This window comes from Nyctibius grandis, chromosome 5 (assembly GCF_013368605.1).
Source record: "Nyctibius grandis isolate bNycGra1 chromosome 5, bNycGra1.pri, whole genome shotgun sequence".
NCBI classification, from domain to species: Eukaryota; Metazoa; Chordata; class Aves; order Nyctibiiformes; family Nyctibiidae; genus Nyctibius; species Nyctibius grandis.
In genome coordinates this window covers 82,650,407-82,661,473 of record NC_090662.1, presented here as the reverse complement: position 1 = coordinate 82,661,473, position 11,067 = coordinate 82,650,407, and the positions used below count along the sequence as shown (strand labels likewise).

The window sequence follows — 11,067 nt, the reverse complement described above, 5'->3', positions numbered from 1 at the left end:
CCATATTTTATGAGGAGTTGGAGGCAACCTCACCACAGTTGAAAGATCACTGAGGTTTACTGGAAAACTACATATGAATGAGACTGATTTGATTGATATGTTTAGTGTTAAGAACTAGCATGTATTTATTAGATTAAAAATATAATGCATGTTAGAGGCCTCCTTCCTACTAAAGAAATGACAATAGGATGATAGTCATGCATCAGACTCAGTTTTAAATTTCTGTGAAAAAGACGTAAAATTTAGGGTAAAAACCCTGTAACACATTTTTTGTGTTAGCGGTAAAGTTCCACTGCCCATGTAACAGGTCTCTCCATTCCGGACAACGAAGAGGTAAGGCCTCTTTATAGACAAGACTTCCTACATACATCATTCTCTCCATGTGGTGATTATGCCCAGGCACAACCTGATGTTTTTCTGTATTTGTCCAGGTTTTATGGATATACAGCAGTGCATCAGAGCTCATGTACACTAACTCTGACTTGCATGCTATATATTCAGGCGTCCTGGCTAAGACCACACTAAATGTATAGGTCAGCTGTTATTTGCACACATGCATTAAATCTGATCCTTCAGGAAAGCATCATAGGAGCAGAGGTCAGACAAGTTTAGGAAGTATGGACTTCAGTGCATACGCATAGACTAACTCTGCAGTTCACCTGCAGGAAGTCTGACATGTCAAAGAAGCACAGAGGATAGGAACTGCATAACCTAAGAGAGGATGGATTGCAGATTTCAGAGCTATAGGCTGTCACTCAGCAGTGGCCTACTGTTCCTCTTCTGCAGTGACACTGTGCTGACAGAAAGTCTGCACAAACTCTTATCTGTAAAAATCAAACTACTTGAGAATCATAAAAAATCCTAATGTAGATTAGATCTGTTCACTTAATGGGTGATTTTGAAGGATTTAAATTAAACTACACATAAATAATTGTCAACCACCAAAAAGCCAAATTAAGTACAAAAATTCAGCAGAAATAGTGATGCACTGTTATACAGGATTATATTTATTATCTGTTTCTGCCTTCTCCAGTGATCTTCTGAACTTCATTTACCCAACTACCTTTCACTTTAGATAAGGGGATCATTTCCTCCCCTATCACCTGAAATTAATTTTTGTCTATTGCTATGTAAGTGAAGGTTCACACAGAGTACTTTCTGTCATAAAAACTAATAATTCAAAAAATAAGATATATAAGCTCTTCCACCTTAAAGTAACAACCTCTTTCTACAACCAAGGGTAAGTGTTTAGGAGTTCCTTGCTTCATTATCCCATGAATTTGATCAAAATCCCATTACAAGTGCTGTCCTAACTGGACAACATTATTCCATATTTCCCCCCCCAATTCATTATTTTTAAAAAAATAAAGTAACATTTTGTTGATATTTTATCTGCATCTCTTCAGTTTATACTCGATATTGCAGCTAACTTAGGTTTTATACTTGCTGTCGTGTACTGACGTGAGTTAAGACAGTCAATCAAAAAAAGATGTTTGCTGCTGAAGTTCTGAAGGTGATGCCACTGAACTGACTGAAGTCACTGGCTAAGCAGATGGGGAACAGGATGTAACTGATGCAGGAAAGCAATTTTTGAGAGCTGCAGTTTCTTCTGCAGGCGGGGTGAATATCTTCTTTGTTTCAATCCAGTCAAGTAGTTCAGTTAAGAACTATTTAACTCAAAGCTGAAAAATCAGTGTAAGAGTAGAAAAAGTAAGATTGCCTATTTTCCTCTGTCAATCTACAGCTAAACCTAAGTATGAGAGGATAAGATCTACTTTCTTCAAGATTGTGAAGGACATGGCCACTAGAAGCTTCCAATTTAATTCCCATTCTACAGGTCATTATTTCAATCGTTTCATAAAATATTTTAAAATGCAAACATGCTTTTGAAATGCATCAAGCATATTTAAGGTAGTCTTAATGAACAATTTAAAATGACCTCATGTAGATTTTAATTGAATGGCAGTTTTCATACAAACAGAATTTGATGCAAATCATAAATAACTAAAAAAGTAAAGTACCATTCCCTAATTTGTAACTATAAAGGGTGAGGAATTAATATTCTGAATAGAAGATTTTAAAGCTAAAATAGATTAATTCAATGTGTACAAATACAATGTCACCCCTTCATTGATGCATCAAAATTACCAGATTTGGCAATACTGATCGGTTGCAAATTTATGTTTACATGTTTACGAAAAAAGGAAAATCAATTTCTTTTAAGAAAGACATTTAAAAAGTAAAAAGAAGATCTAAATTACCAAGATCAATTTTTTCTGCTTGCTCTTTTAAACAATTGTTAAAATGAAGGATTTACATCCAAGCACCCTTATCCTACCTGGAACATTTAATTAACAATTTTTAATATTAAAGACAAAAATAAATAAGAACAATGCTTAGCACATTTTTTGGTAGGAATTTATTACTCATATTTCCCATGAGGAAACTACACAGCCTCAGGATTTCCAAAAAACAGTGCCTGTAATTACTTTACTAAGCTTGTATTCATGCATCTGAGTAAGTGAATTGATTGTGAATATGTTCTGCAGCTTCTAATAGGTCCTAACCATTAGGCTGATCAAAAATTTTTCAAGCACATTTATATTGTTGTAAAAGCGCTGACACGTCAAAATGCAAACTTTCAAGATAAATATATGTTTTGCCAGTAACAGAAACTGTGCGGCAGGGTTCTCAGGTCCAATTTTCAGTTTCTGATGCACAGCCCAGCCTCATCTCCGTCTGCGCGCAGAACAGATAGTGGCTCAGTGGGTAGCTGAGGTATTCCCCCCTCTGTGCAGAGGCCTGTGTTCAAGTTTGGCCTCTGCTTCGGTAATACACTGACTATGGGGCTAGGCTAAGATGCATTCCTTTTTGTTTCCTCCGGAAAATTTCCTAACGCCGTCTATTTCATTCTGACATAGAACAAATGTCCAAATCGCAATTTTCTTTTATGGAATGGATATTTTCCAGCTCAGGATTTTAAAAAGACTGTTTGATCAGTGATAAAGTCACCATGTGCACTAAAAGCAGATGTAACTCCACTAATTGTTGCTAGATATCCAGCATGCTTCCTTGCCTAGTAGGCGATACGGTAACGAGCATGCAGGAATTAAATTTATTCTTGGAAGGATTTTAAAATATTTCATTTTAGAATCGCTCGACAATTGTGCAGTAAAGCCCTTTATATGTAATTTGCCTCTCCTCGATGTATGCATTTAACTCTCCTGCTCTCTACTCATAATATCATAGGAGTGTAATATTATATATTTATGATTCTATCATGGCCTGATTTTGAAGCGAAAGGAAGCTGTGCGTGCTCAGGGCCCCTGAGAAACACACCAGGCGCTGGCAGCGAAGGGGCCTTCCCTCATGACACCCCGAATTTCCCCACTGCAGTACCAGTACCTCACATTGGACTGGACCTCCGCAGACCCCCCTGGAGCCCCCGAGTCCTTCTCGCCCACCACCACCACCACCTGCACTGCAGAAGGGACGGCCAGCGGCTCCCCTGGCCCCAAGGCGCTGGCCGGAGAGGAGCAATTCGGCCACGGCGGGGACGCGGGCTCCGGCCGTGGGCACAGCTGGCCCTGACCCCAGCGGGCCGCCCGCCCGCCTAAGGGCCGGCGCGGCGCGGCCTGGCTGCAGGCAGGCACCCCCGGGAGCCCCGCAGCCAAACTTCCCCCAGATCTCTGAGGGGAGAAGGGGAGCGACCGGGCACGGGAGGCCGGGAACCCCCCTCCGCCCCCCGACAAGCCTCTTGAAAGGCCGGCACGGAGTTCGTGCCTCCCCCCCTACAGACACACGCTCCCGCAGGGTACTGCCTCAACTCTGCCCCGGAGCGGGCAGCCCGGGGCGGGCAGCCCCCGACGGGCTCCAGCGGCCTCTCAGGCGGAGGGCAGGGGGGGCGCAGCCTTCCCCTCCCGCCGGAAGCGGCCCCGCACCGCCCCCCCCGCTGACCCCCACCCGAGGCGGGAGGGCGCCAACCCGCGCCTCCGCCGCCGCGCAGGCCGGCAGCGAGTCCCGGCCCCGGCCGGGGGCCATGGAGCACCGCGGGCTCCGTACCCCAGTGGGCCGCCCCGGCCCCGGCCGCAGCCTCGGCAGCTCACCGCTCCGGCGGCGCGGGGCACGGCCGGTCGGCAGGGCTCCCCGGCCAGGCGGGGAGGAGGGGAGGGCCGGCAGTGGGGGATTCCAGGCCCCCCAAAGGCGGTGGGGGAGGCGGGGGAGGGGAGGGGGGGGGAGGGGAGGCTGGGCTCCCGGAGAAGGAGACGATCGCTCGCACAAAATCCTGCGTCTTCAAAGCAGCCCCGGCGGGCAGGGTAAGTATTTTGAGGGCGCCCCCTCCCCGACCCCCCCGCGCCCCTGCAGGGATGGGGAGCGAAGGAGGGACGCGTGCGGCCGCCCCGGGCGGGGTCTCCCCGGCGGCTCGGGGCGGGGGGATTGTGCGCAGGGCCCGTTCCCCGGTGCGGGATCGGTTCAAGGCAGCGAGGTTCGAGCCTCAGCGCTGCCTTCCCCGGCCGGGGACTGAGGAGACGGGGGGGATGGGTTTGCCTGTGTTGCCGTGCGAGGGTCTGAAACCCCTCCAGCCCCCCCCTCCCCCCCTCCCCACCCCCGAGCGCGTCAGGGCTTTGCGTCTCCCAACCAAGCCTCCCCGTGGCTTCTCTTTGCTCCTTAAAAAAAATATATATGCCCCAAAGCTAGAGAGAGTGAGGCGGTCGGGGGGGCGGGGAAGGGCTTCTCTGAGGAGCGAGAGAGAGGCGGAGGGAGAGCCGCCGAGAGCCTGGCAGCTCCCCTTGCTCTGCCTCCGTGCTGCGCTGCCGGCGCTCGCCTGCCGCCGGGCGTGAGGAAGGGGTGTGTGAAGGTAAGGGCTGTCACCGTGCTCTCGGGGAAGGGCTGCCGCTGCCCTGCCCGCGCCTGCCTCTGCGGCCGTGCGAGTGCGTGCTGCCGACGAGGGAGAGCGGCCCCCTGCCCCACGCGTGTCCGGCCGCCTCCCGCCAGCCAGCCGGCAAGTTACTTTGTTCGCAGAGTTCCCGCGGAGGCTGGGCTGCCGCGGGCGGGCGGGAGGCGGCGGCGACCCCCGGGCGTGCCGCTCCCCTACCCCCGTGCGCAGGTGTCACCAGTCGCCACCGGACACTTCCCGGGAGAGAAGCCCCCGAGGAAAATCCGTGTGCGCCTTCCCCGATAGCTTCCCCTCGCGTAGCCGGGGAAAAGGGGTGAGGGAAGTGGAAGAACTTTCCTTTGTCGGAGAGGGTTTAGTGACCTCCAAAGTTTTGTTCCGGGAGGAAACCGTGCGAGAAGTTTTTCAGGATTAATGCTAATTGTTGTGTAATTTTTGCTCTGTTATTTGGTATCCAGCACGCTCAAAGCAGTGGAGCAGAGAAAAAGATTAGAGACATTTGGGTAGGGATTTCATTGCTTTTGACACATTGCTTTTTTAATACCCGCATTTTATATTTTGCACTTTCAGATGGATAGTGTGGAATACATTTATAAATGCATATACTTGCCTATGGATAACACAGAGGGTAAAGGTGGGAAACATGCAGAAACTAGACAGATTCTAAACATTCCGTTGTCTTTGGAGGAAGATCAATGGTTGAAGATTTTTGCTTACACAATCTATACCTTGACAATGTAATAATTAAGAGATCTGCTGATAATGTATGGTATCGATAGCCATTTCAGCTTCAGTTAAGGCTTAATAAATTTAGTAGGTAATTTAGACTAATATAAAAGAGCTTTGGATATTCTGGATAAACTGATAACTAGGCAAGATTATTAAACTTTGTGATTGGCTCCTGATGAAGTGAGCTCTCAGTTTTTCAAAATACTATCAGTAGATATTTAAAATACAAGACTACATTTTAAATGTGCAATTTAACTACCAAAAAAGAGTGTATCTTTTGAGAAGACCAGTTAAGGAGTCCTTGTGTGGTGGTGATCTGTGTTGCACCCATTCATACTAAACAGTTTCATGATGCCAGGCACTATAAATTTTCTGGTAGTGTACTACACAAATGGGGGAGGTTAGTTTCTATTTTACATATGTTTTTTTAAAAAATTATTAAATGTAATGGCGATCCCATGTATGATACATATATGAATTGATTGATATTAATTATTACCCATGAAATTTTAATGGTATGTTTAAACAGTTTCAGCTTGGCTCTTCTGGTTTATTTCATTGTCTCAACCTATCTGAGAGAGAAGAATCTTAAAATTTCTTGCTTGTACATTATTCCCTCTATCTTTTCTCTCCCTGCTCTCCTTCAGTCTAATTTAAAGCAGAGTAACCACTGAGAACACCTGTACATGTTCATGTGAAGAAAAATGCCCATTTTAAAGATATACAAACCTGCTTGGACGAGAGCAAACCCCTCGTGCCCTGTACAAAACCATATTGAGCTGATATTAATAAGATCTTGTTTTGGTATTAGTTTGTGATGCCAGACAACAAGCATGAGAGAATGCAAAGATAAAGCTGGCGCTCTGATCTTTCTTTAAACAAACAGATCATGATTTTTATTTAATGCTGTGTGCTCATTACAGGAACTGTCAGCAGCAATGTAAAGCAGAGTAGAGTTCTGATTTGGCATACATGTCCAATTCTGACATTGATGCTTCTGCTTCTTGAATTAATGGTTCATATAATGTAGTGTTGTTCATGGGCGTATTTATTTAATTGAATTTATTATACGGAATTAGAAAAAAAATGTCCAGATTATGTCCTTGTAGGAACCAAATATGATCAGATCTGCTGCTTCAGGTGCAGTCCTCCTCACCTGAAGAGTTACACAGGAGTGGGCTCTTCTATGTAGTAGAACATGTAGAGGTGTATAAAAAGGTTACTATTTTTTAAGTCAGCTAGAGTTCTGCCACTGAATTACAAGGAAGGAGACTCAAATCCCCTGAAACCAGGTAACTGCTTAGTCAATTATCTAGGCAGTTTCTTTCTTCAGACATATGGAAACAATGTCAAATAATAAATAAACATATGCATTTATAATTGAGAATTTTAATATTTTTGTCCATGAAGACAGTTTTCATCTCAAATGATTAATAAACACAGTAAAAATAAGTCTATGCAGTCTGTTTGATTCTTGCTGAACCTTGTTTTGAAGAATTTAGAGAGGATGTGTAAGGTAATTTGAGGGAAGAGCCTTTTCACATGTTGCTGTTACATTAAGATATTAGAATATTACAAGGTACGGTTTGAGCTGTCAGAATACTACTGAGTGTAGTGCTGGAAACTTTAATTTGGATGTTGTGGATCATACACCAGTTTGGATTCTGTGATCATTGTCCGTAGGTAAATTTTGTCTGTGTGAGAGTGTCTGAGGGCAAGGTAGTCTGTAATTATTATTTCTAACTTAAATACATGCTTCTGTTTCAATTCTGGATATTCTAGGTTATGTTTCAAAACATAAGCAAGGTTAGTAATTTAAGAGGGTCCTTTAAGGTCACTGGACTGTCATCCTTTGACTTCCTATTAGAAAGTCATCTTTTCAGGCTGATGTTATTACAACTAAAATCACGTGTGAAAGTAATGCTTGGGTAAGGTTGCAGAGTGGCAGTCCAGTATCAGATCTATTGCAAAAAGGAGCAGAGCTGTTATGGTGATGGCTATTCACCTGCTTCTGCACTGGCTACCGCTGGAGGGTTAAGCAGTTCATTCTTTGTGACTGCTCACTGCTTGACCTTATTATTGAAACAATTGACCTTATTGTTGAAACTGTCAACAAGTGTGACAGTTTTGCTGTGATTTGATACGACAGTGGAAATTGTGTTAGAATTAACAAGTAACCATCACGGCATATATGTAGTAACGTGCAGTCATAACTGATTTGGGATTCATTACACTAACCCAAATACAAAATGCTTAATGTTTTCTATTCAGTCACTATTTAAAATGCCATTATTTAACATGGGAGTAAGATTGGGTTCATAGTGTCATTTAAGTATGCTGTATTATGTATGACTATAGAGAGCCATACTAGTATTAGTGTAATAAGGACTCATCTTTTTTACGGAGATTCAGTGATGTAGTACATATGTATAATACATTTCAATTGCAAGTATTTGCCCTTACTTGCTATATATTTTCAATTTATACATTTCTGCTAAAAAACAGATTAATATATTTAGCATATATCACTTTTTTGAAAGCTATTTTTTATGCAGCATGCCCTCTTGACCTTTTAAATTCAGTTCCTCTGCCATATAGCCAGTCCAGCTTCCCTTATGGCAGGTGAGGGTCTTGCCATTCAACCAAAGACTGAAGCCAGCAGAGCAGCTGTAGAAGCAGCATACGAAGGAGACCGATGGTTACTGGTATTTTTGACTGTTTTTTCTCTGCCTTTTCCTAATTGGCTGTTTTGCTTAAGCTCCCTCTTCGCCAGCTCTCGCAGTTGCATCACTTAGCTTAACGTGCTGTATAGCTCAAACATCCTGCTTGTCACTTTATTTCTTATCACCTTTTTCCTCCTCTCACTGACTCTATCATATCCCATCTTCTCTCTGCTTTTGTCTTTTGTGACACTAATCCCATGTATTTTTTCCTTTTCTGTAAAAGAAAATGGAAGAAACATAGTGCTCTGCCACTGCGCTGATCATTTCCCTGCGTTGCTGTATTATTTTTCTCCCATATCCTTTGTGGAGCTTCTGGAGACTGTAAGCTGTTTGAGGCAGAGATTCTCTGTTACTGCATGGTTGCACAGTGCGTAGCATGGTTTGCTGTTGGATTTCCCTTGGTTTGTGGACGTTCATGTAATAATAAATAGTAATACTACGAGTATTTCAACTTTGTGGGACAGCCTTTCTTCTGGTTCTTTGGTAGTAAACAAAAAAATTTCTTACTCGCAGCTTATCTTCACTGTATTGCTGTTCTGAGGTATTTTTTGTTTTGCCCCTCAACACTTTGTCCCTAGTGTGAGTAGTTTTTGGTTAAGATACCTTGCCTATTGCAGCGGGGGGTGGGATGGATTAAAACTCAGCTACTGCCGGTAGTTACCAATCTAGTACCTTGAACAAGCACCAAAACAAAAAAAATGTCAGCTTCAGCACATTTCAGTGGAAACTTCAGATTTGGCAACACCAAAAAAATGTTCTTGTTTCACCAGCTTGATTAAGACAGAAAGAAAAGAAAACCCCAAAACGTATAGTGGGTTCATTTCACTACTTTGATACTTTCCTCCTAAGTTTTTTTTCCTTTTGATTTCCCTTTACTTTTCACCCCTGAACTGTTTGGCTTTGTTCTAGCATCTTTTGCATCGCATGAAAATTTGTAGTCTGTCCAAGTAAAATTTTCAAAAGAGTTTTTCAAGCAGCCAGTGAATCAGCTGATGTACAGTGCATACAGCTCGGAGTCACAGTTTGGAGGCAGCCAGCTCAGTCACTGACCAGGCGTTCCTGTCACTTGGCAAAACCTGCGCTGTGTTTTGCCGTGTGATAGCTTCCACCTGAGCTAGCTGAGCTGCCTCTAGTACCGTGAATGCACTCTCAGTGTAGCTCTTCTCCTCAATCTTGTTTCTTTTATGAGGAGCTTCAGGGAGAGCAGTGATTTGAAGCATCCCTGTGTGAGGAGGGCACTGTAGGACAGGATGCTTTGCTAATCATTGGGATCCATTTTAGGTCTGAAGAATATCCAGAGGTTTTTGACCTGAAACGCTCCCTCTCAGTACCATGTATCTGGGACTTCTCCCATACTGTCTTTCCTCTCTGTTTTTCTTTGAAGGAAAGGGTTTAGTTGCCTTTGTCTCCATTTCCTGCGGACCATGTTGGGGGGCTTTTTGTGAACATGACTTTATGGGTAGGAGAGGTCAGTGGCCTAAACAACTGTTGAGTATTTTTTCCTTGTATCAGTCCTGGGGAGGATACCTGGCAAAATAAACAGAACAAATCCAGTGATTCTTTCCCTGAACATTAATCAATCAGATGACGTGAAGGATTTAAATGAGATAGATGCAGATAAATGAATGAAAAGTAGAAACGACAAAATTAATAGGACAGTATACTTAATTTTCAAAGTTTTGTGTCTAAGAGAAAGAAATGTAGCTGTTAAGGGTTTGCTTGATTAATATTATAATTTAACTCCAGGACTTAATAGAAAAAGATATACTGATCTCAGAAGTAGTATCACTATAAATATATTTACATGTAAGCTGTGTTCTATGTTCCACCTTATATATATATATTTGTGTGCTGGTACTTTGGCATTTCATTCATCTTGAACTACAGGAATAGATTGGCTGCTTTTATTTTCTGTTCTTGTGTTGATGTAGAGAGCAGCAACCTTTCAAGAGTGTTAGATTTCTTTCTGAAATTGGATGAGGATGTTGGCAATAGAAGTTCATCCGCAGCCGAGAGGTGCTGCTGTACAAAAAAGGGAAGACCCTGTGGACTGTCTTACCAGTATTAACTTGCCTCTGTGTGAAATAGCAGCTCCTGGCTCCTGCCTAACTCAGAGCAGGGGAGTTGCTGCCTCTGCTGCTGGCTGTTCCGGGGGGTGCTGTGTGCCATGCACCTCTGCTGTACTTTGCTGACCCACAAACTAACACTGCTGTTGACCGACACTGATTTTGAACGCTTACATGAAAACTACTTGAACTGTCTACTAACATAATCCTCTGCTCAGTATTAGCCTTCCACATATTCTGATGTAATTTTGGTATGGGAGAAAACATGCTCGACCAGGTGGGATGTATTCTGCCCTCGAGAGACATGTGAATGATAAAATTGGTCAAATTCTGTGCATTTATACACAATTTCCATGGAAATTGGTTTGAATAAAGTGTGTGTCACAGGCAAGTAGGACTTGACCCGCGGGTCTTGTACAGATGAAGGCTAGGAAATGAGTGTGAGGCAACTTGTCACAAAAGGGTGAAGAAAATGAACATTCTCCAGTTAAAAATTAAACGAAACTGTTTCTTAAATAGATAATGTTTCAGTACTTACATAGTCTTCTCAGTAAATAATATTTTAAGAGATTCAAAAGCTTAATCGGATGACATACCCAAATTGCAGACTGAAATGTAGAATCAAATCCCTGCAACCCTAGTTTACTCATATAGG

At 43.4% G+C, this 11,067-nt stretch overlaps 1 protein-coding gene across 7 annotated transcripts in view; it reads left to right on the top strand.

The window, feature by feature from the left end:
• The first annotated feature begins 4,024 nt into the window (after positions 1-4,024).
• MPPED1 (metallophosphoesterase domain containing 1) overlaps positions 4,025-11,067 on the top strand; it is a 67,957-nt gene continuing 60,914 nt past the window's right edge. For 2 of the 7 annotated variants that reach the window (XM_068401916.1, XM_068401914.1), the window contains exons 1-2: positions 4,245-4,316; positions 8,246-8,328. The gene's annotated coding sequence lies outside the window, so the exon portion shown is untranslated. Of the gene's footprint in view, positions 4,133-4,232; positions 4,317-4,723; positions 4,859-8,245; positions 8,329-11,067 lie in introns of those variants that run through there. The other 5 variants (XM_068401917.1, XM_068401915.1, XM_068401918.1 and 2 more) reach the window with 4 other exon arrangements.